At 40.1% G+C, this 28,000-nt stretch overlaps 2 long non-coding RNA genes across 3 annotated transcripts in view; one reads left to right on the top strand and one right to left on the bottom strand.

Moving 5' to 3' along the window:
• Window positions 1-3: 3 nt before the first annotated feature.
• On the bottom strand, window positions 4-27,975 carry LOC124100736 (uncharacterized). 2 transcript variants are annotated; one of them, XR_006854393.2, is made up of 3 exons: window positions 27,700-27,975; window positions 9,206-9,458; window positions 4-4,864 (listed from the first exon to the last, which is right to left on the bottom strand). It is a non-coding gene; the product is annotated as an uncharacterized LOC124100736 (long non-coding RNA). The 2 variants fall into 2 exon arrangements; XR_006854394.2 differs by having other exon boundaries at window positions 4-4,861.
• Window positions 21,621-28,000, top strand: part of LOC131424627 (uncharacterized) — a 76,228-nt gene continuing 69,848 nt past the window's right edge. Inside the window, exon 1 of the long non-coding RNA XR_009227978.1 lies at window positions 21,621-21,813. This is a non-coding gene — a long non-coding RNA (uncharacterized LOC131424627). The remainder of the gene's footprint in view (window positions 21,814-28,000) is intronic.

Genomic DNA, 28,000 nt, shown 5'->3' with positions numbered 1-28,000 from the left:
CAATTGTAGAGGAAAGAAGGTTTATTTAAGGGTTCACAGTTTCAGAGGTCTCCGTCCGTAGAAGGCTGGCTCCATCCCTCCAGGTGAGGCAGAACACCATGGTAGAAGAGTGTGGTGGAGGGAAATAGCTCACATCATGAGGAGGAAGCAGAGAAAGAGAGACTCCACTTGACAGATACAAATATATACCCCCAAACCACGCCCCAATTCCACCTCCTCCAGCCATACCCTACCATTTCAATTACCACTCAGTGAATCCCTATCAGGGGATTAATTCACTGATTGGGTTAAGACTCTTATAACCCAATAACTTCTCCTCTGAGCCTTCTTGCATTGTCTCACATGTGAGTTTTCGGGGGACACCTCACATCCAAATCATAACAATAATGACATTTTATATTTTTCTCATAGTCCTTCAGCTATTTGGATATTCCTCTCTGTAGATTGTTCTTGAGTAGTCTATGGACAAACAGCACTTTTTTTTTTTTCTCACAGAAGTGCCTTTTAGGAGGTGTGGTCTCCACTGGCTCCCTCTAGTCTAGCTGCTGGCCCTCTGCAGTTGGCAGGTTCCAACAGGGGTGTGCAACCAGCTGCTGCACAGAGGAGTGACACATGACTGCAGTGTGAGCTCCAGGCCAAACGACACTAAAGTGACCTCAGCAGCTCCTCTTTGATAAGTGCAAAGAGCTAGTCATGTGTTCTAGCACGTGGTCCTGTGGAAGAAGAGACTAGGATTTATAGGGCACCCTCTATGTGCTAGGTCCCTCCCTTCCCTCATTTAAGCTTATATAGTAGGTGTTATTTTCAACATTGGATGGATAAGGACAAATTTCAGTTATTCTTGTTGCACCTAAGGATGGAAATCAGTCTTAAGCTTGAAGGTGCCCATGTTGTTTAGTTAGGTCTCTTACACAGACATTTACACTCATAAAATTCTTGTATGTTTAGTCCAGTTTAGTATCTGCTACTCTAAAGAGCCAGACAAACACAGGTTTATTTGCTTCTCTTTATTGTTTCAAGTAATTGATGAGACTGAGTATTTTACTTTATCTTTACTTCATTTTTTTTTTTTTTTGGTACTGGGGATTGAACCCACGGGCGCTTAACCACTGAGCTAACCAGTGTCTCGCTAAGTTGTTTAGGGACTCATTAAGTTGTTGAGGCTGGCTTTGAACTTTAGTGATCCTCTGCCTTAGCCTGTCGAACTGCTGGGATGATAGGCATGCACTACTGTGCCTAGCTTTACTTCATCTTTAAATCAGAGGCTCCTGTAGGATTTAAGCGTTTTGCATTACACCTGTGGGGGTTTTGTGTTTGTTTGGTTTTTTGCTTTTTAAAATTTATTTATTTACTCTAATTTTTTATACATGACAGCAGAATGCATTTCAATTCATAGTACACATATAGAACACAATTTTTCATGTCTCTGGTTGTACGTTTGATTTTGTTTTTCATTCTGCCTTGTATTGCAGTTATTTGCTTACCTAGATTATACATGTATATCTCACTCAGGAAATAGTCATCAATGAGTGGCACTGATGATGACTTAATCTGATTTTCTGGAATCTGAGTCAGCCTGGAGAATTGACCATGGCTTCCTCAAACATCCAATCTCTTCTTAAAAGTGGAGATGTGTAGCTTTCATTTACTAATCTGGTCTAAAGATATCTCTTTAAATGCAGTTTTTGAAAACAAGCCCCTGTTTCCACAAACAAAACAAAACAAAACACAATGAACCAGTAGGCAAGAAAGCAAAACAAACCTCTAAAAATCTGTATACAAAAGTTGAACTTTTTTTTTTAATATATATTTTTTAGTTGTTGATGGACCTTTATTTTATGCATTTATTTATATGTGGTGCTGAGGATCAAACCCAGGGCTTCACACATGCTAGGCAAGCACTTTACCACTGAGCCACAACCCCAGTACAAAGCTAAACTTTTTATTGAACTGAAATAGTATGCTATTCATCTCTAAAACCAAGGGATGTTGAGAGTGAAGAGGTCAAGTTCTTTTTTTGTACAACCACAATTATTCTCAGGGTCATGAGAAGACATAGTTACTTGATTTGACTCTTCCCAATTTGAGTATCTGAGTGTCCCAAGTCTCCTTTCCCTGCCTTAGTATTATGTGATGAGTTAATAATAAGAAAATATGACTGCATTCTCAGTTTTCACATCTCTAATAAAGCCCATATTTTAAAGCAGTTATGGAACTTTGCACAGAATTCAGATTTAAAGTCAAATTAAATACATAAAAAACTAAGTCAGACAGCAAAGTTTAGTTACCTGAGAAACAACTACTAAATTTATCTCTTCAGTCAGGAACATAATAATATAAATACTTCAAAAAACTCACTATGCTTCCGCTTTCAATTTTACTTTAGGCCTTATTAAATAACACCTTCAGCAAGAAATGTACCTGTATAAATTTAAAGCTATCCTTTAATGTGCTTTGATAACTTGACTGTGTAAAACATTTGTCTTTTTGCTACCGAAATGGAGCTTATCTCGTTGTCAGTTTCAGGAAAGTGATTTAGTTTCTGGGCATTGCTGTTTCTCTGTCTTGGGTACAGATGATCCGAGTCTGGATGGTAAAGACCAAAGGCTTCGAGCAGAGTCAGGATGGTACAGCCTACGATGGACCCTCCAGGACATAAGTACCTTTGCTCTGGAAGGGCTGCTGAAGCTAGGTGGCAGGCAGCCTGAGGAACACTCTGCTCCACCATCACCTCTTCTTGAGATTCTCTTCTCCTTCCCTTCCCCTCCTGATGCACTGCCTTCTCTCTTTGTTTCTTCTGCCCAACCACCTACCTGTGCTCCTGCCTTGGTCAGAGTTCCTCAGGGCTGTATTCTGCCACCTCTATTTCTTTTCCTAAGGAGTCTCAAACCCCATTGGTTCTCACTGTCACAACTTCTCTTATCAAATATTAGAAGGATAAAAGAAATCTGGTGTCCTTTTGAAACCGAGGGAATCTAACTTTCTCCGCCATTAAAAAGAAAAATGTGTGTCACTTATGACTTTAATGAAATTTTGTGCTGGTTTTTGTTAGCAGAGAATAAAATAAATATATAACGTTGTCAGGCCTAGGCCACCTCTTACCCCTCACCAACCTGGCTACTGATCCTGGTTCTGTTCATAGCATTTGACCAAGTTCTTGCTCTCCAAACCACATGGGTGACATTTTTCTCTTTGGGGAAAATCCAAAAGCAAAAGCAATGATTTCAATCACTTGTCATTCACACAGGATGAGATCTGAGGCCGGTTGTTACAAGTCACACCAGCTGGGCAAGCAAATGTGGCTGGCAGGCTGCAGCAGCAGGATGTGCGGGTTGTCATCATAACAACTCCTACTGCTTCCTTAAGCTTTGTTCAGTGGGGAGTCATCTTTCCCTAATTTTGGTTGAAGCTACCCAGCCAAGGTTTTTCTACCCACTCTAAAGTAACAGATAACCCTAGAGTTACTTTAAGTCAGACCAGAGATTTGCTTTACAGTGGGAATGTCCAGGTTGGTGTTATCAAAACTTGAGATGGGCCTGCTGTTTTTATTTCCCCTTCTATCCCAGATAGGCCTATTTCTTCCCAGAAGTCCTCAGTGGTCAAGGGGCGTGGTCCTTCAGTTCCCCATTCTCACCCTGCTCCCAGCTGGGCTTCCTACCCCAGGGAGTGGAAGCTCAGGAAGGCATGAAGACAGCTGTATAGTGAGGGAGGTTCTCCTTGGCTGGGTGGCTCCTGTCTAGGCCCAGGGGGTGGTTGGAGCTGGTATCCCTGGTTGGCTTGCTAGGCTATCAGCCCATTCTTCTCTCTCTTTGTGGGCTTCTCATACGTACCCTATTGGGATTCTCTTCCTCCCTCTCTTTAACCCAGGAAGAAGCTTCTTTCTTTTGAGTGATTTTCTATGACTCCTTTTCTTTCTTTCTTTTTCTTTTTTTTAAATTTTGTTTTTAGTTGTATATGAACACAATATCTTTATTTTATTTATTCATTTTTCATGCAGTGCTGAGGATTGAACCCAGTGCCTCACTCATGCTAGGCAAGCACTTTACGTTAAGCTACACTCCCAGCTCCTATAACTCCTTTTCTTAATCTCTGGACATGAGGTGCTAACTCTTTGACCTCTTCTTGAAGTCCCTATTGGACACAAAACTGGTTCTTCTCTGGGGCTGGAGTTGTGGCTCAGTGGTAGAGCGCTTGCCTGGCATGTGTGAGGTCTTGGGTTAAATCCTCAGCACCGCATATAAATAAATAAAACAAAAGATTCATTGACAACTAAAACAAACAAAACAAAGCAAAACCCTGGCTCTTCTCTATACTTCTCTCAATCCTAGACAAACCTGGGAGATCAGGCTCATCACATTTGTTGTTAAAACCCTCTTCTAAGGGTTGTGGCTCAGCGGTAGAGCGCTCGCCTTGCATGTGTGAGGCCCTGGGTTTGATCCTCAGCACCACATAACAATAAATAAAATAAAGGTATTGTGTCCAACTACAACCGATATTAAAAAAAAAAATACCCTTCTAAGGACCACCATGGAGAGTTTAGTCAGCCTTTTTCTGTCCTCTAAATTTTCCTGAGGGAATGGATTGGATGTGAGACCCAAGTCTATTGTTGACTTCAGATTTATCAAAGTTAGGCACCAGAACAAGTCAGAAAATACATTTCAGAGCTCTCTAAGCAGGTCCTTAGAGCCTGTCTCATTTTACCTAGGGTGGAAGGTGATACTTCAAACCTCTCCCCTGAAGAGTGAGCTGGGACTCCCAGAAAAACAATTTCTCTCTTTGAAGAAAACTTCTTCTCAAACTTTCTTCAATCTATTTTGAAGGTGTGAATACTCAAGCGGGGTTTGCAGTTCAAGTCCAAGGTCTGCTAGAAGAAAAAAAAAACATTTTTTTTTCTTCTCTTGGGAGGTTGGTCTGTTTCTGTTAAAGTTTTGTACTGATTGGATGAGGCCCCATATTCAGGGGGGTAATCTGCTTTAGTCAAAGTCTTCAGATTTAAATATTAATCTTAGCTAAAAAATATTTTCACAGAAACATCAGAAATAATGTTTGATCAAAAACTGGATACTACTGTCTATACAAGTTGACACATAAAAATCAACCATTACTGCTCTAATGAAGTTCTTAGTCTATATTTGGGTGAGGAAACTTAACCTCACCTGATATGCTGATATTTATCATGTTCATATTTGTACTTTAGTAGAAATGCAGGGAAGGAGAGCCTCATTCTAGCATCCTGTTTCACCAAGGTAACTTTCTGGTCACTGTCGACTATGTTGATTCCTGGCTAACACCAAGTTCCAGGCTTTTCTTGGCAATACTGTACAGTTATTGAGGGTGTAGACTTTGGCCTCTGGACATGATCTAGAGTAGAGCTTGGGAGGGGAAATCAAAAGGGCCATCTGAACCTGGTAATTCTGGTCAGTGTTTTAAAATAGTTTCTTTAGAATTGAAAGGTAGTTATTCAAAGTGGCCTGAGGTCATTTCTTCATTGGTCAGTCATGTGTATGATATGATTACTTCTTTTTTTTTAACTTTTCAAACTTTGATTTATTCTACATATTTTTATGATTAGTACTTGAGCCACCAATAAGCAAGAAGAGTGAGAAGTCAACTTCATCTAAACTTAATTTGGCTTCAAGGGGAAACCTGGGCATAGTAACTGTCAGTTGCTAAGAAATATAGGTGGGGCCCTCAAGTGAAGATGAGAGGGTAGAGAGAGTTGAGATGAAAGCATTATTCAAAGTGCAGAAGGGACCCAGAGGAGTCCTATGTCCCTGCTTCTTCCTTCTCACAGAGAAATTCTTCTGAAATTTTAGAATCCAAAGAACTAAATTCTGAAAGGAATAAATTATGAGACTAGATTCTCTTCTTCCAAAGTCTGGAGAAGAGAGAAGCTATGGTTAGGAACAATGCTTGGAGTGAAGGGAGGGAGAGTGAATAGGCCAAGTTCTAGGGTGGATAGGGAAAAAGATAAGGTGCTAATCCCATTGTGGAATTAAAATGGAAGGAAGCAAATCTATGCACATACAGTCAACTAAACTTTGATAAAGGTGCCAAGAATATGGAATGGGGAGCGGATAGTCTCTTGGTGAATGGATGGATAAATTGCTAATAAATGGTGCTGAGAAAATCAGTCACATACAAAAGATTAAAATGGGATTCTTATACCCCAAAATCAACTCAAAATGGTTTAAAGACTTAATTGTAATATTTGAAACTGTAAAACTCCTAGAAGTACACACAGGGAACAAATTCCTTGACATTGACCCAGGCAATGATATTTAGGATATAACACCCAAAGCACAAAGAGAACAGCAGCAAAAATAAACAAACCAGACTACATTATCCGTAAAACAAACAGACAAAATGAAAAGGCAACCTATGGAATGGGAGAAAATATGTGCATATTTTATGTATTTTTCAGAGTTCTCCAGAGAGACAGAACTAATAGGACATATATGTATAGATAGATTTAAGAAAGAGGATTCAGTAGGAGGATTGGCTCATGTGACTATGGGGGCTGAGATGTCCTTACAATAGGCCATTTGCAAGTTGGGGAATCAAGAGTCTAGTAGTGTGGCTCAGAACTGGGGAAGCCAATTGGATAACTCTTGGCCAAATGCCAAAGGCTTGGGATGGGGTTGAGGATACACATGTACAAGTTCTGGAGTCCAAGCACTAGACGATCTAGAGTTCTGGTGTGGAAGGGAAGGAAAAGAAGGGTGCCCCAGCTCCAAGAAAGAGAGAACAAATGAATTTAGCTTTCCTCTGTCTTTCTGGGTCCTGAGTCAATCATGGGGCACCCACATTGAAGGCAGATCTTTTTAACTCAGTCCATTGACTCACACGCACATCTCCAGAAACACTCTCACAGACACACCTAGAAATGCTGCTTTACCAGCTACCTAGGTATCCCTTAATCCAAGGATGAATGCAAAGGTGGAATCCAAGTGAGCCATCACCCATATATATCAGGTACATTGTGGTTAATTGGGATTGTGTCTTGCTATTATTTTATATATAAAAGCATTAATATTCATGATAATAAGGAACTCATGCAGCTCAATAGCAAAACAAAAACAAACCTCCTCCCACAAATAACACAATTAGAAAATGAACAAAGACTTCAACAGACATTTTTTAAAAAGAAGAAATATAAATGGCCAACAGATAGGTGAAAATGTGCTCAACATCACTGATTACCAGGGAAATGCAAATTAAAACCACAATGAGATATCACCTCATACCTGTTAGGATGACTATTATTAAAAAGTACAAGAGAAAACAGTGTTGGTAAGAATGTGGAGCAAAGGAAACTCTTGTTGGTGAAAATATAAATTTTTACAGCCATTATGGAAAACTATATGGAGGTTGCTCAAAAAATTAAAAATAGAGCTAGCATATGTTTCTGCAGTCCCACTAAGGGTATATATCTGAAGGAAATTAAAAGAATATTTCAAAGATATATCTGCATTTACATGTTTATTATAGCATTTTTCATAGTATTTAAGATATGGAAACAATGTATCCATTAGCAGAAGAATGGATAAAGAAATTACACGCCCCCCCTCCACACAGAGGAATATTATTCAGCCTTAAAAAGAAAGGAAGTCCTACTCTCTGGGACAATGTGGATGAACTTTGAGGACACTATATTGAGTGAAAGAAGCCAGCCACAGAAAGATGAATATTTCATGATATCATTTAAATATGGAATCTAAAAATGTCAAACATGGAGTAGCAGAAAGTAGGGTGGTGGTTGTTAGGAGTGAGGGGGTTGGAAATGGGGAGATGTTGGTTAAGCAGTATAAACTTTCAATTATAAGATGAATACATTTAGGGGATCTAATGTACATCACAGTAACTAGTTACTAATAGTGTGTTTCTACTTGAAATTTGCCAGGAGAGGCCAGGTGTGGTGGTGCACGCCTGTAATCCCAGTGGCTCAGGAGGCTGAGGCAGGAGGATCACGAGTTCAAAGCCAGCCTTAGCAAAATGAGGCACTAAGCTACTCAGTGAGACCCTGTCTCTAAATAAAATACAAAAAAGGGCTGGGGATGTGTCAAGGGCCCCTGAGTTCAATCCCTGGTACCCACCACTGCCCCTGCCCCCCGCCAAAAAAAAGAAGTTTGCCAAGAGAGTAAATCTTCAGTGTCCTCACTACACACACACACACACACACACACACACACACACAAAATGGCATCTATATCAGGTAATGGACATATTATTAGCTTGATTATAGAGATCACTACACAAGGACACAAGTATACTTATAATAAAATGTCACCTTATATATCTTAAAAATATACAATTTTTTGATAATCATATTTTAAGAAAGCTGGAGGAAAAAACCAAAGTAGAAACTCTCTCTTTTTTTTTTTTTTTTTTTTAGGAAGAAAACTATGGTGCCATAGTTGCAGAGGTCTTAGTCCAAAGATGGCTGATGCTATTGCTCTGGGCCCAAGGTGAGACAGGACATCATCGGGGAAGAGGTGGAGGAAAGCAGCTCAGGACTTGGCTATCAGGAAGCAGAGAGCCAGAAACTCCTAAAGAGCTAGAGGGGTAATTTAGTAACAGAGTGCTTGCCTAGCAGGAGCAAGGTCATGAATTCCCCAGCAGTGCCAAACAATATCAACAACAATGAGTCAAACAGATAAACAAACTGGAAGAGGGGAAATGGTCTGCAGAGTTCTTCTGCGCAGGAACTCTTACTTTCAACATTCCTCAGTTATCCTTATTGGTCCCAATCCTGTCTCTCAATATAAGCTGGAAATGCTGACTTTGTTTTCCACAGTGACCACTAACAATAGCTTGGACCTGGCAAAGACACTCTTTCCCTGCCTGGAAGGTAGTGAGGCTGTGAGAGCCTCAGATTCTACTGCAGGGAAAGCTGTGGGTTTTCTGAATTTACTTGGAACCTGAAATACATCTTCCTTTCAAATGTTATTATAATTCATGTCCAGGTTCTTATTTATTTATCATGAGCATAGAATTCTATTTCAGGTACATTGTGGTTAATTGGGATTGTGTGGGCTGGTCTGGGCTTCTAACTGTCTTGCTATTATTTTGGGAAAAAACATTGAAATTCCAAACAGTTGGCTTATCACTACATAGGTGCACACATTCTATGCTGGGGCTGCCTGTGTTTGGATTTAGTTTATAAATGTGGCAGAGTATAAAACATAGGAAAGTAATAACTTACTATCATAAGAAAAAGTACAGGAAAACATGTAATGCAACCATTGAGATGAGTCTTAGCAGTTACTTGATGTGCCAATGAATTTCTATCTGTCAAGTTAGGAGTTCTTTGTTAAGCAAAAATCTCACATAGATCCAGTGGTGTAAAACCGATAAAAAGCAGTGCCGCTGAGGCTGAAGTAGAGAGGCTGAGACTCCGGGGTACTTGATCCACTCTGCACATCAGCTACTGAGGAGAGCTCCATGGACTTCTGGATCTATGGAACACAGTTTGAGAACACTGTTATAAATTCAGAAATCATGCTCAGACTAAGCCAGGTGCAAGGATACCCAGATATTATAGAAGCACAGAGGACCCCAACCAGAAATAGTAATTTTATAAACATATCATAACTAATCTGTCAGTTCTCACTAAATTGGATGCCATAGTTGTGGTCCTTGGCCTCTTTGCCTTTAGATTCTTTTAAAATGAAAATTAAAATTAAAAAAATAATAATAATAAAATAAAAAAAAAATTTAAAAAAATAGAAACATTGAAAAAAAATTAAAGAACAACAACAAATAAAAATTGAAAATGAAAGAAAAAGAAGAAAGAAAAAAAAAAAGAAAAAGAAAAGAAAAAAAAATGATAATAATAATAATAATAAATGCAGTCCTAGAGTTCTATTAACTTCTCTTCCAGTAGGTGGAGCTCTGCCCACTGGGCCAAGCTTCTCCTCTCAATAGGTGGGAACCATTCACTGTGCAGCAGCTCTTTCTCCTAGACTGGGCGGGTCTCCAATCCTGAGTGTCTAGGGCCTTGTCTTGTGTTTCCTCAAGCCAGGCCGTGCTCACCTGTGGCGCTCACCACAATACTGTCTACACGCCAGGTCTGCTGCTCCTGGGAGCCCTGTTTTCATGAACACCTGGGCTCACTCTCCCTGTTTGCCTCCCTCAGACCCTAAGTTTGTAGAGCTTGGGGCTGAGATCCCCCAGCGAATTTGCTTGCCCTCCTGTAGCCACGCCCCCGGTAGCTGGTGCAAGAGCCCTCAGTTGTCAGCACTGGTGGGAGCGGTAGCCGGGAGTTCCGCGCCGCGAGTCCTGCGCCACTCCTGGTTCCCTCGGTCTGGTTATTGCGTTCACAGGAGAGCTGGGAGTGGCCCTTAAGGTTTCCCCGCTGTGTGGAGAGAGATGACTAGGGGATTACACACCTGTCGCGCTGGTTTCACTGCAGTTATCTCCTCCGCCCATGACGCCATTTCTCTGCCATGGTGATATCCCATGCAAATGGTGACCGTTTGTTCCCTTTGCCGGATGACCAATGCAACGGGTGGGTCCTGACTGTCTCTCCCAATCCCCGTTTCAGTCCTGTGGCCACTGCCTATGAAGGCTCGGTTGGCTTTTACCTCTGTAAGTTCCTAAGGGCCGGCCAATTATTTCAGCGGGATCGTTAGTGCTGAGTCACATGAAGCAGGCGAACCGGAGCTTTATTGCTCTTCTCTGCTCTGGTTTGATATCCAGGAGTCTGAACCTGCAAGTTCCTATGACAGCTGATTCCTATTTGGTCAATAGGAGGCCAAAGCAGGAGACCACAGGCAGATTGGGAAGGAGAAGGCAGGATATTTTTCTACCACTTCCCCCACCCTAAGCCTCCTACAAACTCTCCCACACACATGCCCCTTCCCACTCACACCCTCTCCCTGCCTGGGGTGATGCTTCTGACAGGGACCATGTCTTCTCTGTGGCTCTAACTCCCCTAGACAGTCTGTCATGGATCTATCCCCACTGATAGCAGGTACCACAAATCTAAGAAATGGTTAGGAGAGAAAAATCTTAAAACAAAAAATTCTGGCAATTTACTAGGATGTTTTCCCTTGTGAATTGGGAGAAGGAAATGCCATTCTTTTATTTTTGGTAATGAAATACCCACCTGCCAAAGAAGCATGGTTTGCAAATCAGAGCATCCTGAAACAAATTTAATATTTTGACTTCAAGAGACTCTGGATAAAACAAGGATGTGTGGCTGATCATTTCAGTTGGACGTTGGGGCTATTTTGAACTCTTTCATTTGAGAGCAGTGATCCTGGAGCCCTACCTGGGCTCTCCCTCTGCTCTCCAGCATCTCCCTGCCCAGGAGATACTGCCTCGTGGCAATTCCCTGAGAGCTTGTAGTCTTAGAATATTCTGTTTTCTTCCCCCCCCACTTATATATGGGAGTTATATTTGATCTCTTGATTCAGATTGGGATTGAATTTGATCTCTTGATTCTGGAAATGGTGGAGACTATAATGTTAGCTCACTTAGTTTAATGTCTCAAGATGCTGAGAGCTTTTGGCGGGAAGGGGGGGAAGGAACTGGTCATAGGGGACAGGGAAAGATCCCGTCCTCTAGATGAGATAGGGCTGTTCCTTCTGACATTTAGAATCCTTATTCTAAATGTTATTGTGTTATTTGTGAGGTTATTTGTGCATGTGAGTTCCCTTGCTTTCCAGATGAATACCAGGCATAGGTAAAATCTTTGAAGATTCTCTGTGAAACAGACTTCTCTTTGTCTTCTTTTAAGTAAAGTCAGGACCTCAGAGGCTCATGGCTACCAAACAGGCAATCCTGGCCTTGATAACAGAATGTTCTATAAGTTTCCAGAAAATCTACTCCTGGAACCAGACATCATCCTGTTTACACGTCAACTGATGAGAACTAGAGTAAAAAATAACCTTAATTTTGGTGAGAAAGTTCTCACCTGCTGGTATTGATTTTGCCTGTCCAGTGTTGCTTTAATTTTGATACTATGACCTCTTGGACCCCTAGCCTGGTTTCTGAGCCAAGAAGAGGCAGGCCTGGGTCTAAACAAGGCAACTTCTTTCCACCAATATCATAATTTAGAATCTAGCATGAGCTCATGGACCTTGGTGTGAGGTGTGCCCATTTAACTGAGGCCTCTTTGCTTACCCCAACCTGTCCCTAAACCTGGCTACAATTCTTCTCTGGCTCCTGGTTGTTATAATTCTCTGTTGAAATGAGAGACCTATCCGAGATCAACTTTTTGTCCAGGGTTGGACTTGCAAACTGTCACCTGCCCTCTCTCCCTGGCTGGTTGAGGTTCTGCTTCAACCAGATGAATAGCTCTCTGCTCACTCCCAAACCAAGATGCTACAACACACCTAAGAACCAGCGCACACTATTGTCCCAAGACTGCTGCCACCATATTAGCTCTCTCTTGAATGTTGTCATGTGGACTGCTGGTCACCCATCTGGGGACACATCCTATAACCAGTTCCCTCTTAGCCTCAGTCTTAGTCAGTTGCCTCTAACTTCTAGAGTGAAGTTAGTTTCCCAGTGTATGTTCCTGGGGTAATGCCACTCCCTCTCTGACAGCCAAGTCTTGATATCCTCAGGGTCAGAAGGAGTTTGAAATCCAGCTTGATTTTCCCTGGTATAAATTTATGTTACTATATATAGTTGACATGTGCTGATATGTAGTCACATGTCTATGTATTAGCACATGAATGAAAATAACTTTATTTTTTCTAAGACAAGATTATTGTGTAAAGATAGAGAATGTGAAATTCTCTCTACAAGTCACCACTCTGATTCATAATGTCAACAATTTATATTGATGTAATTCTCTCAGAACTTTTTAATAGAAGTATAAACACAAACACACATACCTATATTTAAAACAGAAATTGGACTATACTCTTCTATAACTGCTTTTAATTTTATCTTTAGGATTTATCACTGGACATCATTCTGCCCTGGCTTTAAACCTGAACTCCCTTCAGCTCAACTTCAGAGTGGTCTATGATTTAAGTACGAAAGAATAATTCTTCCTCTTTTTATAGTCTTTGTTGGGGGGCTCTATTTGTTAAATTATTTATAGTGATAGGTTCTACAGAAATAGATGTTTTTTATTGAGACCATCAAAACCCTCAGTGCTTTAATGATTCTGCTGATTAAGTGGAAAGCACATGAAGCCACCTCAACCTGTCAAGCAAAGGAAAATGCTCGCTCCCTAATGTAAATGGATTACATTGAAACCTGATCTCTTGCTGCATCAAGTTATGGTGTTTCATGCTCTAAAGACCAGGCAGGTATTACTTTGCACTGTTCTTATAGAATGTTGAACTTTTAAGACGAAGAACCAAATTTTAAAACTGTCATAAATCTGAGTCTGGCTTTCAGAAGGCAAGAAGACTATTTTTAGTGTGTCTGGATTGCAGTCTTTCCCTTTGGTAGTTGATGATGACTGCACAGTAAGAATGAAAAATGAAACTTCTGGAGATTGGATAGCTAAGGAGATTGAAAATAACACCCAGACTGTGGAGCCTTTGGGTCACCAATTTGAATTCAGCTCAGATCAGTGATGACTACAAATTGTTCTGTCTGATAGCAGCGAGGCTTGCAGAAAATGCTTTCTTCATCCTTAGCTATGTTAATGATGTCTCAGTGTTTGGAAAGCCAGGCTTGCCATTATAGATTGTCATCCCTTAGAGGGCAGCGGTCCTGTCTGCACGGCGCACTTTTTACACTCTCACTTCCATGAGTGTTGATTAGATGCTTTTGATTATGGAGATAGAAGAGTGCTCTCTCTGAGATGTGAAGTTGTCACTACCAAGCATTCCTGTGAAATATGAGAGCAGCATCTCTTCCAGTTTGTTCTGGGTGGCCTTGGAAATGATTTAGTCCCACACAATGACAAATGATCTTTTTTTATAGTCCTGTCAGCAAACACTGCAGCTCTTGGTGAGATGTAAAGATGGTTTCCACATTTCTTTCCTTCTTTTTCAGATTTGCACTCATCTATTGGCGAGCTCAATACTCCCCTTTTCCACTGGTTTCCTTCATCACTTTGGCCCACTTTCGTCATAACATGTCATTATGAATTCCACTTGTTTTGCCTGTGTTAAACGTAATCTTCCGCTGGTGTTTGTCTTTTCCTGAATGCATCCTATCTCCCTATGCAGAGGGTTTTTTCTTGAGACCAGGTCTTGCATCTTTTCGTAACCCCCTCATCCACTAATACAGAGTTTATAACAGTAGGTACTGATATTTGTGGATTTTCGTAATAATGTTCAAAAATTCACTAAAAGTCTTAATTAAATGTTTGCATAGTCTTTTATGTTAACTGTATTTGGTGAATTATGCTTTTTTTTCCCAACTCTTTGAATACCATGTTACTAGTGCCATGGAGATGGTGTCTGTTTTGGTCCTGTAGATTGAACACTGTAAAACACTAGAGGGCATATTCACATGAATGATGGCTGAGGTGGGTACCACCAATGGACTGGAAAACTGAGGTCAAGGGATAAGAGCACCTATTGCTCAAAAATAAAATGTATATACACTAGTAATTTCAACAGGCTAGCAGGGAAGAATAAGTCACTAAGGTATGAATTTTAACACCTGTATTTACTTATTTAGGGACCAAAGCCAAATATGATGGGGAAAACATTTTCATCAAGCAAGTGTTTCCATTTCTTCCACCCTGTTTTGTTCATCACAGAACCCACCTCTCCAAACCCCAGAAAGCTTGGTTCATTCTCATCCTCAGCCATCTAAATAGAGTTTGACTTTGGTCAACCCAGCTCTTGGGCTTCTGTGAGACAGGATTACAGAGCAAGGAGGACAGGGAAGAAAAAACAATCTGGAGTTCTGATTGCTGGTTGAGAGAGGAGGAGGCTCTGGAACAGGGAGGCTGGGAGAGAATTTAGAGAGGAGTGGAGAGGAGAGTGGATGGGGGTTTCAGGAAGCACTGCAGAGAGTTGGAACTGGATTTGTTCTAAGGCTAGTTGAAGATAGGCTAGCCTCTGTTGCTTGCAAGTAGCAAACAACTCCCAAATTTCTGTGGCTTCCTATAACAAAAATTCATTTCTTGCACAAAGTCTAGAATAAGGTCCCAGTGACTCTTCAGTGCAGGTAACCTCCATGTTGTGACTTGGTGGCCCTACCTTCTTGAACTTATGACTCTACTGTCATAAGAATGGCAGGGTAGGAGAAGGCATAGAGACTTCACAACAACTATTCCAAACTATTGCCTGGCAGAGATTTCAGCTTGTAGCCCCTTGAATGCACCTGCCTCATGGGCTGCCTGACTTGCAAGGGGTTGGGGAAGCATAGTTGTTCTTGAACCTGGAAGACGAGACCTGTTTGTGGGTAAGTTCTGCTGATATTGGCTACCACCTAGCTGTTCATGCAAAAAAAGCTGGGATTACTTACTTTCGGTGGCTGGACCGTTATCACCCATCTGTTATAGGTGATACCTTTATGAGACTGGGCCACAAGGGACTCTAGGATTTGTTTGGCACTTCTACAGAAAAAGGTAACTGTATATGATAAAGTAGCCTTAGAAATTTCTAAAAAACATAATAAAGTAGTTGTTATCTTGAATATGTATTATAAGAGCTTTTGAAATTTTAGCCTTCTTGTTCTTCTCACTCTTTTTTTCCCTTCAGTGAGAAAATATTCACAAATGCTACTATTCCCATGACTTATGCAGAGGAAGTTTTAAATTTGGTTTTATTTCCTTTGCTTCCTTGATATTCACTTTATTAGGCTTCTTAAGATGGAGAAAAGGTTACAAATTCCCTTTAGTGTCATTAAAAAGAAGCCTGTCTGGGATGACATAAATGTGATGGTCATTCATGATTCCTTTGAGCTTTATGACTCTTCCAAGAAAATAAAAAGTCTATATGGCAAATCCATAGGAAAAGGAAACTGACAGGATGTGCCTAATATGATTTCTTAGCAAGTGTATTCCAGTAGAGAACAAAAGAATGTAGAAATGCATACAAGTTTTTTTTAAAAAATAGGACAAATTAGGAGACAATTTTAGGTCTTTCTGCAATTTTCTCAACGGGAACAATTATATTTTAGGAGAGATCATGTGATCAGTTGTGTCTTGATAACAGTGCAACAATTTCAATAGTTGCACACAGCACATACCATTAACAACAACAACAACAACAACAAAATCTCACAACCCACGTTTGGCATAAATAAGAACAAGAGAAGGTGCAATTCAATGCTTCAGTATGCAATTACATTTTCTGCATAATTAGTCATAAATTGAGCATCCAAACATAGATGCATGCGTAATTAATTATGACTTATTTAAAAGCACTTGGATTGTGACACTTTGTTCTTCATTTCCTGCAAATCAAATTACTGAAGTTTTCATTTCATTTCAAAATAATTTTCCCTGCATTATTTTTCAAAGTTTCAATTGAGAGATAGGTTTGATTACAACGTAAATAACTGATGCGGCGAGGTGAACCCTAGTTGGGGAAGGGTAGGAAGGGATGATATTTGAAGACAAATGATAACGGATGTGATGCTATCTGAAACTGGAGGGGGAGGTTGAGGCTGAGGCTGGTAGGGATAAGGAAAGAAAGATTTGTTATGATATTTTTAGTTGGGTTAGCCAAGACACCATATCCACAGATAACACAGGTGAAGATAGTCTGACAATTAAGTGATTAAGGATTTGGAAATGAAGCTAACATTGCCATCTTTTAAAACATGTTCAGTTGAAATAGTCTGTCTGCTAATGAATATTTTATTTTTAGCATATTTAGATGGTGCAGATTCCAGACTGCGTCTCTTCTGACAGTTCTTTCAGATCTATTTCCAGGCCGTGTGTATTGTCCACATTTCTGCATATTTCTCAAGGGCTATGTGACTATGCCTCTGGAACTATGTCTATTGCAAAGACTTAGCAATTGACACTACCTTTTCTGGCATGAACAGTCATGAAAGCTGAGCTATTAATGCCTTCTAGACTTCTCTGTTCATGGACTTCTTAACTTTTCCCTTAAGTGTCCTTAATAGTGTGGACATTGAATTGATATCTCAGAAATCTGGGGCCAGCTTCCACACTTGTCCTCTTCAGGGAAGAAATTCTTTATCATTTTTGTGTCAGCAATTCACATGGTTTTTTTTGTTTTGTTTTGTTTTATTCTGCGGTAGGTTTATATCTGTTTTAACACAAAAAAGTTTAAATCATAAATTATAGGAAAAAGTATCACTTCTACTTAACTCACTGTTAATGAGTGAGGCTCTTTTATGAGTTTCTCTACTGTGGAGAATCCAGATGAGTGATAGACATCTAGCACAGCGTACATCTGTTTTGGTGTTGAGGCAATCTCTTAATATTTCAAGAACCTAAGCTCATAAATATCTGGATATATATATATATATATATATATATATATATATATATATATATACAGACTTTCCAGTTTTATGAGCTATGTCAATGCTTCCCAGGAGGAGGTTCAGGGTATTTTTGTGCAAATGTTGGTAAAATTTCAATAGTTATGTCTTCTGACTAAGAGCTGGTCAAATCACTCCTGGGATACAGCTGGTGCAAGAAAGCTGCTGTGATTTCACCAGCTCACCGAACATAGTGAGAAGATCAAGGGGCAGATGCTTCGCATCAAGGAGCCCTGGGTGATCACACTGTCTACTGTTCTGTTCATATTGTGCAATGGTTTTGATGCATTTTACCACTCTCACAGTATTGTTGGTCACAGATGTGATGCTATTTGTAATGTGTCCACATGTACCCCTGACCCTCAGGCTCAATTAAAAAACATCATTGTCCAGTTGGAAGTCTCTCCACCAGGTAGAATGACATGAATACCATTTAAATATTTTAGAAATCAGCACAGGATTTCTACATTATAAATATAAGAAATAAAAAAAACAGTTACAGGGCAAATTCTTTTATCGCCATGGGTTCTTTGAACTGTAAGGTAAGAAAAACTGGGTTAACTTTAATTCCTCAGTTATCTCTGTGTTTTTCCACTGGCTCATTTGGTGATTTCTTTAGTACAAGGTCTTCCAGTGCATTCTCCTGTGATGGGCTTAACTGGAGTAGGGGCAATGTGTCCACCTCTATTTGGGCTCAGAGGAAACTTCCAAAATGAGTCTGTTTTGCTGCCACATTGGTCAAGGGGAAAGTTTTCTCTTCTCAGTCTTCAACCATTCTTGGATGATTGTCCTTCAGTTGCTGGGTTGCCACCCGGAGGACCTTTCTGCTTCTCTCTTCAACCTTCAAGCAGAAAGTCCTTTCTATCTTTCCCCTTTGGAGGATTTCTGGGAGTCTTCCTTCTTTTCCAGTTTACACTTATCATCTGCACACTGACCTCCCTTTGCACTTTTTCTATCTACTCTTTCAGTGGAAAGCCTTTCTGCATAGGCTTTTTAATGTCCCATTCTCAGGTAGCGCCATCTTCGAGGGGTTTCCCCCTTTCATTTTGGCTAGAAGAGGGGAAAAATGGCCTTGAGGAGGGTAGAGAAAGCAAGGGGGAATATAGAGCCTACACACAGATTAAGATTCCAACATATAATCCTGACACAGAACAGAGTTTTGTCAAATTTTCTCCTGTTATTTTTAAGGTGATTTTGAAGAAGTAAGCCTTAAGCAATTCCTTGAAATTGCTTTCACCATCGCACCCGGGCTGCCCTTTTCTTTAGCTGCAGCCTCTTGCTACCTGGGACTTGACCGAACAAAGTTTGGAAACTTCAGGAGAAGTTTCAGATATTTGGGGTACCTTGGAGCCCTGACAAAATCACCCTAGTTCTTTCTTTGGGATAGGAAGAACACTGTTCTTTCTTGCCTTACGTTGATTTCAGGAAACAATGTCTGTGGAGGTGTCCTCTGCATTATAATACATCAATTTCACTGGGCTTGGTCTGAAAATATAGTTCGCCTCTCTTCTATGAGTCAGAGAAGTCCTACAATTGCAAGAGACTTTTAAAATTAGGGAAGAAACTTTTCCAGAAGATATTGTTCCCCTCTAAACTGCTTTCTAACCTTCTGGGATGCAGCTCAATCCTGGGCTTTTGTACCTCCAAAGCTAGGACCCTACATGTCTGGCTCTGACTGAGGGAGAGCTGGCACCAAGGTTTTCTTTGAATAATAAGAGTCCTTCACACCCTGTTGATTCAAATCAAAGGGATCCACATCAGTTTTCACATCTCACTGATTATTTTGTATATGGCGCTCCATGTTCATTTAGGCTCAAAATTGCATCCATATATTTCCTGCTTTTCATGATCTCTCTTGCTTCATTTACTCTTTTGAAATATTACCAATAATTTGGGTGCCCAATTGTTCATGAAGTGGTAGCTCAGTTTGTGCTGAAAAGGCATTTTTAGAAAAAAGGAGTTATTCTCCTCATCCTCATCCTCATGATGTTATATGTTGATTTCAAAAAGACCTAACCATCTAAACCCATTGAGATTGCAAATGATCTCTCCTTTCCCAAAGTTTGAATTAATCCCTCTTTAAAATCTTTTAGCAGTTTTTATTTTATGGTTGATGAGGTCTTTGCCAATGAGTTGCAATAAGAGAACTTTGTCTCAGATAAGCTCGTTACCTAGGGAGCTTGAATGGAACAAATATACACAAGGAAAACTAAACTTTTAGTTCATAGACCAAGAGATTTGATTCAACTGGTGTAGTATTTTGCATTAATGGTTGTATCAATCAAAACTGAGGGTGCCATTCTGGGATCAGGGTGTGAAGACATACATTTTTAGTCTTTTATTACAGTCTTCTGCTGTCTTGCTTTTCCTTTTATAGCACACATTACCTGCACTCCTTCATTGTCTTAGAGGAAACTGGTCAAATTCACCCTGTTGATATGTGGGCTTCATGTTACTTCATTATTTGTCAGATCAATTGATGCTGGACATGAGGGGAAGACCCAAGTGATAGCACTGACCTAAAAATGTCTAGCAAAGCTTGGATCTGGCAGTGCTCTGGGCCACTGCTAGTATACAAGAAGGCTTTTGTGTAAATTGTAAGGAAACTGCTTCTTTGGGCCGACCTGAATTACAAAAGACACCCCTTCTTCAGGGTGAATGCAGCTTCTTTCAGAGGCTGGGCTGAATTTTGTCCTCCTCAATTTCCCTTTATTGGGTTTCTTTGTGCAGTGTTCAAATGCATACTCGATGGAGGTCCTGTCAATGCTTTGGGCAAGAGTGTTGCAAGAATCCCAACATACACAAGCCAGAAGTCAGATAGGATCAAAGAGAGGGGAAGGCAGCAGTAATGACAGACTCTTTCTTCCTGGCAATGATACTGGGTGCTAACAGGGTGGGAAGAGGAAGAAATTGGAAGTGTTGTAAGGGTAAGCAATGGACAAGGCTTTATTTCCTTTTTCTGTACAATTTGCTTAGAATGTCAATTTTGGAGGTTAGAAGGAGACATGCTGTCCATGTCTGCATCAGTCTAGTCCTGAAATATAAAACTTCTGGAGATGTGGGATTTGCAGTTGGCACCCTTCTTGTTTCCTGAGAGAAAGCTAATCTTTGGAGAGGTTGAAGTATATGTGCATAGTGAAGAAGAGGTGAGACATGGGCAGAAGGTTCACTCTGGTTTCCCACCTGCTCTTTTGCCTTTGGGTTTCATAAGACAGCTCTGTAGCCTTTTTTAAATAAATATTTACCCTACGCCTCCATTCCCAGCCTAGTTCATGTTTGTTCAGATACTTTTCCAGTACACAGAGTTCTTCTCTGCCATCTTAAATAGAATAATAATAAACCAGATTAAAATTGTGACATTAATTTCACAAATATTTAGTGAATGCATGCAAAGCACTGTGCTAGAAAATGGGAAAACAGTGGTGAACAAGGTGTGCAAGATGCCTGCCCTTGGGGATCTTACTGTCTAGCTCAAATGCTCTTAAATTTTGGTGCAATTATGAGGACCTTATGAATCATTGAGCTATATGGGAATGGCTCTTTACCCCTACATCAAATAACTGCATTCTTTTGTGCTTTTTTAAAAAAGATTCAATCAATTTTTATGTTTTCCTTGTTGATTATATCTATTAGCTTTATTGTTTTTATTATTTCTGTCTCTCTCTCTCTCTCTGGCTCTCACTCTTTCTCCCTCTCTATTATTTTATTGTGCAGCTAGGTATGACATAATCAACATTGTTAGAATTGTTGTGTAAAGTAAGAATAGTGTATAGTTATATATGGAAAGAGTTCTTTTATGTAAATTGTCCACACACCTCAGTTTATCCATTTTGGTGATGCTCAGTGGTCTTTCTTATCTTCTTCCTGATTTTTATCCATGTCCTAGAAATGATTTCTGGAGACAGTGTAAGGAATGCTGCCTTTAAAGAAGTCACAGTAAGATGTTATGACATGTCAAGCCTGAAAATTATTTCAGTGACCTGTCAAACCTGAAAATATTTGGAAAATATATAATCACTGAGAAGTTTTAAGCTGCCTGATATTACTTACACCTAATGAACAGGAAATTGAATTTTTGTTCAGCAAATATTCACTCTATTTCCTCTCTCCCTTGTGATGAAATATAATACTTCCCTGCTTCACTAACTTTTGGTTTGACCATGTGACTTGGTCAACAGAATGTGAGTGGATGAAATGCAAGCTGAGGCTTAGCTTGTCCTCCAGCATGCTTGTGATTGTGCAGAAAAGAACATGTCAAAGATATTCACTGCTGCTGCAGCCTGATTGAAACATGTGGAACAGACACAAGCCTAATCTCAATCTTGAAGCCCAACCACCCAACTCTCAGCCTGAAGTAGACATCCTGGCCAGTCTGCAATCCATAAGTGAGAAAAATACATGCTCGCTGCCATAAATTTTGAAGTAGGTTTTTTTTTTTTTAACACAACATTATTGCAGCAATAACTGTTTGATACAATGAATTCAGGGGGCAAAATAATAAGAGTATTGTGGTAGATATGTCCATAAATATGTTACCTTCAATGGCAAAAGTGACTTTGTGTTTCTGATTAAGTTAAACATCTTATGTGCATAGTGAAGCAGAGGTGAGACATGGGCAGAGGGTTCACTCTGGTTTCCCACCTGCTCTTAAGGCACCTCTGTAGCCTTTTTATAAATATTTACCCAACTCCTCCATTCCCAGCCTAACTTGTGTTTGCTAAGGTAGAGATTTTATTCTGGGTTGTCAGGCTGAGCCCAATATAGTCACAAGGGTCCTTATACTAGGGAGGCAGGAGGCCAGGGTAAGAGATGTGACAATGGCAGTAGGGTGATGTGGCCATGAGCCAAGGAATGTGAACAGTCTCTAGACACTATAAAGGGGAGTTTCTTAGAGGAGATCAGCATTGTGCACACCTTGGTATTAGCCCCGTAAGAGTCATTTTGGATTTCTGACCTCCAGAACTGTAAGATAATACATTTTCATTGTTTTAATACATAAAGTTGTGGTAATTTATTGTGTCAACAATAGGAAAATAACACAAGACACTACCAAGATTAAATAATTACCATTTCTCTCTGCTACAGAAAAATATTTATATTTAGAATAATACATTATGAAATCTTCCTGTTAATGTATTCAGAAAATATCCTTTCTTGAAGCCAATCACCTCAGTGGATTTCCATAAACTCTTCATTTAATATAATAGAACAATCAAGATGGTAGCATTATATAAAAAGTGGATTGTGAGATATCATCCCAAGGAAGAACAAACATGTAATACAAAATAAATCCTTTTAACTTTGTATTTTCAGGGTATGGAAGAGTGGGGTCCAAGTTAGGGAAATATTAAAAATATAAAATATTTTATAAGATAGATATATTGCTTTTAAGTAATATGAGTATCAAAAAATAAATTAATAAAGAATAAGTAGGGATTCCTAATTATTGAGGTTTGAAAACTATACCTGTCTATACCCCACTTGTAGCAATTTGGTTCCAGAAATCACTAGAGGGATTAGAGGTTAAGAATCTATGTTTGAAGCATTTTTTAAAAATTATCATTCATTTATAATTTTCAAAGAAACATACATTAAAGTATGGAATAGTTTCTCACCTTCAGGAGATTAAATAATCTCACCTAGATTGAGCAATAATCACCATTTTGCTGTATTTATGTATTTTAAATATTTTTATCATGAAAAGTTTCAAATAGAAAAGTAAGAGAATGTGGCACAGTGAACTGCTATGTCCCATTGTCCAGTTTCAACTCATCTAAGTTTGTTGTCACCGGTACCATTGCTCACTCTCCCCAGACATTGTCTTTTAAATAAACATTTCAGCCTGCACTGTGAAATGATAAAGGAGTCTTTTATAAAACCTAACCACACTGATAGCATCACACCTAATAAAACCAACAATAATTTTTTAATATGTTCACAGAACAAGCTCAAAATTTGTATAATCTATATTTTTAATCAACTCCATAGGAGATTTCCTGTTCTTCTGTGGTTTAAATGACTGCTTTAAGCACTATTTTATAATGTACATTTTGTTATGGAGGCGTGAGGAGAGTTTTGTAGATTTAAAGATGCTCAAACTCAGTTCATTCTTTGAACTGTTTCATATATCCACATTGGATGTTTATTGGCATATTAATATTGGATATTGATCAATTAATTATTAAAAGATTAGCATATTTTATGGGAAGATAGAGAACAGGTGAGAGTCATGATTTCTGACTTCCAGGAGATTAAAGGTGAAACAAAGCAAAAAGAACTGAATAGGAAGAGGGCATAGCTTGAGATGGCAGGTGACCATGGGAACAGGGTGGGGACCAGAAGTCAGAACACACACTATTGCCAGAGGCAAGCAGCAGCTCTGCATCCTGCGTTGGTAAATTCATCTAGTAGGATCTTAAGCCAGGTGACAGTCAGGCAGTGTGTTAGGAATTCAGCCTGAAAGTGAGCAGGGTTGAGAAATTCCAGTGGAGACACTGGAAATAAGACAAAGGCTAGCAAGAACTGAGGCTTGGTCTCATACCCTGCCCAGAACCTCCTGAGCACTAAGCATTGTGTGCACACTCACACCAGTAGAGAAATACTTCATGTGTGCATTGCCTATGCTAGATGTACCTCTCCTGTCAAGGCAGGAAGTGACCTTGAAATGGCTGGAAGTGGGGGTCCCTGCAGGATACCTGTTTGAAAGCGACACCATGGGGCTGAGGAAAAGGTTTTCATTCAGGTCCTCACCAGAATAGATTTGCAAGGTGCACCTCCTGCTCATGAGGTATTTCTGACTTGCTCTCTGAATGAATCTGCTATTTGGACAGGTGGGAGTGTCATAAAAGGTAGCCATAGTGGAGAACAGGAGCTTTATCTGTTCTCTCTCAGGCCCACCCCATAAGAGAGATGAGCACACTGGGAAAAGAAGGGGTGGGGCAGCAATGCCAATGGAGGGTGGGGCAGGGCTCCCTTTGCTGTGGGAGAGTTTTGGGATAAGCTCCTGATTGCTGAGCCAAAGTTGTGAGGTTCATCTGGAGAGGCTGGATCGGAACCTAGAACCTCCAAATCCAAGACCTCATGGGACCCTGGTTCATTCTTTTCCAAATATAAAATTGGAGTAATTACTGATCAAACATGCCTCCGAGATGAATAATGAAAAGCTAATAATTGTTTTCCTTCCCTTTTAAAGAAACACACCACACTCAGACGCCCATTTACAGATATTTTCAGTTAAAATGTCACATAATATTTGTTATATCAGCGGGAGAATGGAAATTGAGTTGGCAGTGAAGCATCGAAGTGACAACTGTTACCTTGGAAACTGTAGTAAGCAATCATAATTACAATTAGCAAGACTCCCACAAAGTGTACATAAATATTCGTGTGCCAGAGACGAGTGCCACGTACCAGACAGCAGAGTAAACTGTGTGCCTGTCGTTTCTTTGACACGTCCTTGTAGATGTTAAGGTTCTGTTAAGAGATATTGCAGCTTCTTTGAATTTAGGTGAATATATTTCCTCTATGTGCTGGTTTGGGGGCTTGTAACATAACGACATTTGACATGTAGCTGATTACATAGAAACTTCAAGTGACCCTTAGTTGAAGTACAGCTAATCTTGAATGGACTTTTAAACAAAGCCTGATCTCAGAAGAAAATAAGGCAATTGTAAATAATAAACGGTGCTGTAGCACAATTACGAGGGTGCCCTGGGGAAAAGTGTTGAGACACAGAAGGAATGGTGAAAGCGTATGATTTGATCATTCTCTGCTACTTGACTTCTGGTTTCTTCATTATTGCTGTGGAAGTGTTGCCTTTGATTCAGACTTCTCTGTCGAATTGAAAGAAGCTGGAAGAAAAGTGAGTGATAGATTTGTTCTCGCTTGGACACATCAGGAGTGTCCTGTCCTTTGTGAATGCTTTCATGAACAAGGGGAAAAAGGCAGTTAAGTCAGGAGTGTGTTCTGGTCTGTATTTCTGAGCACTTGTGGGAACAAAGCTTTGAAAGTAAATATATCTTCCTTGGAAAACCATTGTTGCTTGCAGGGCCACAGGGCATGCCAAAAACTCCATCCTCTCGCGCACAGTAGAGTTTTCTGTTCGGCTTGTCTGAGCATGTTGGCTGCCTGGGGCTCTCCAGATAAACACGTGTTGTTAGCGGTTGCCACGATGTGAGGGGCAACAAGGGGAGGAAATGTTGACATGCTTCCTTTGAGAGCGGAGGCCTTGACCTGAACTTGAAAGAAGTCTGCTAAAAATGAGTAAAAGGAAATGACCTTGGCATAGACACGAAAATAATTGGAAGAACTCATATTTTGATCTGTAAGGATGGTGTTGGAGGAGAGTGCGTGGAAGCAGGGGCAGTGAATGCCCCACAAACAGCCCTCCCCTCTCAATGACATCACGTCTGCACCTGTCCTTACTGGAGCCCCATTTTTTTTTCTAAGTAACAAAGGCCAAGCCATATACGGTGCCCTGCTCTGACCTATGAGTTATGAACTCACACCTGCTGTATGGATGATTCTGCTCTTTCTGGGGGTAGTAGCTCCTGGAACAAAAGGCAGCTAGAATGCTTTGTCTCTACTTCAGGTTTCCAATTCTTATCACTCCAGGCTGCCTGCCCCAGAGAATAAAAAGTGATTGGTCTGGGGTCCCAACAGCCACCACCATGTTGCAAACCAGACAAGTGAAGTGTGTTAACGTTCCCTCATTACAGTTTGATCCAAGGTAGGGAAATAAAGTTATTGCAGTTAAAATGAGGACTTCAACCATTACTTTCTGCAGCAACTGGAAATGTAATTGCTTATTTGAAGCTTTAGTAAGTTCTCAAGGACAGAAAAAAGAATGCTGTCAGGGTTTCTTCCTTGAAACAAACCAATAAAAAACACCTCTGATCTAGCTGGGGAGAGGGATTCAGACTTCCAATCTATTAGTAAAGCCTATGATACCAACTGTTACCAAATGTGACAATATGGAGCTCCACAGAAGTACAGCTAAGGGGACATTGGGGAGGGCCAAGATCTCTGGGAAAGGCTTTAGGTGATGGTGCTGGGGATGGCCTATATGACGGCAGAGTTTGCAGAGACAGACGCTATGTGTGTGTGAGGAGGACGGAGCAGAGTGCCAGGAGACTCCTACCTGGCAAGGAGCCAAGGGCACTGGAGCAGAACCTGTGACTTGCATCATTTTGAGAGTCTATTGCTGTATGTGAATGAGGCTCCAAACAGTGTCCCTGGGCTCTGGCTGCTCCCAATGCTCAACCTCCTGTTGGGAACCTGCTCCTGGAGGACTCAGCACCACTCCCATTCTGAACTCCACAACTTGACTCTCAACAACTTTCCTATTTAACTTCTCTATTCTTCCTGTTTCCCTTCTTGTTTCTTTCCCACATCCCTTTGTTAACCCAAGAATACAGTGATTAACTATAGAGTATAAATATTATAGTGTATTATCATGATTAATCCTTAAATAAAGTCCCCCGGAAAAATAACACCACACTGGAAATAGTAACTGCCAATAATAATAATAATAATAATAGAGGATCTACTATGTCCTTGGTACTTTGTCATTTTTTAAATCTTATGTTTATTAGAAAAATACATTTATATGGTAAAAATAAAATAGCGTAGAACAGGAGAATTAATGATAAAAAGCTATACTCTTTTACCCCCACCCCTTCTCATCCCAGTTCTTTCTCCAGAGGCAATCTCTTTTGTGTTCAAGCCTTCTAATGATTATCTCCGAACCTGTAAATAAGGTACTTGCATCTCTTGAGTTTTAAAAAAAACTTTAGACAATATATGTTGACTCTCAGACATGAAAGGCAAGGACTTAACTCACTTATATTATACTCCAGCCATCTCTTAACCTTTGCTTTCTCAAGATAGTTAACATTTCCATCTGTCCCAAAACCATAATGAATGAACTCTTAGGAACTTTTGCTATCGGTTGAAAACTGAAAACAGCATTTGCGCTCTTATAACCATTGAATATTGTTACTTCAAAGCCAGGTTGAAGGTTAGGATTGCATTTCCTTCTATTGTAACTTCAAAGCCAAAAGTTTTCTCTGCCTTTACTTTGCAACAATTGCTTAAAGTCTAGAATGCTTCACAAGTGAGTCACGGATTTCTCAAACATCTTTTGATGGTTGTTTCTGTTTCCTTCTCCCCCTGGGTTCTAATGAACTCATATTACACATTAATATTTAAAAGTAAAGGAATAAGTAGCCGTTGTGGATTTCCTCTGCCCTATAAGAAAAGTCTACTTAATCACATAAACAGACAGGTTAGGGTGCATTGCACACTTACCTCTGGGGTGAACAGACTGGAGTCCCTCCTCAGGTCAAAATGAGGAACACATATCTCTAGGCAAAAGCTTCCAAAAGAGTCTTTGCTTCTTCCAATAAGTAGTTTGTTCAATTTCCTTAAAGAGACCTCTGGAAATTTTGTTGGGGATAAATGTTGGGCTATCTATTGCAAGAAGGGAGAGGGAAGGGATATGGCGCTACTTAATGCACTGTTTTGTGTGTCGACATTCAAAGAACCTTCCTGATAGCCCAACCTGTTAGCATTCCCCTGGGTCTAATGTGCTGCTCTACGTTTGGAGTCT

This window comes from Marmota monax, unplaced genomic scaffold (assembly GCF_021218885.2).
Source record: "Marmota monax isolate L192 unplaced genomic scaffold, Marmota_monax_Labrador192_F-V1.1 WCK01_AAM20220418_F8-fsc00037, whole genome shotgun sequence".
NCBI classification, from domain to species: domain Eukaryota; kingdom Metazoa; phylum Chordata; class Mammalia; order Rodentia; family Sciuridae; genus Marmota; species Marmota monax.
This window is presented reverse-complemented; position numbering and strand designations above follow the sequence as displayed.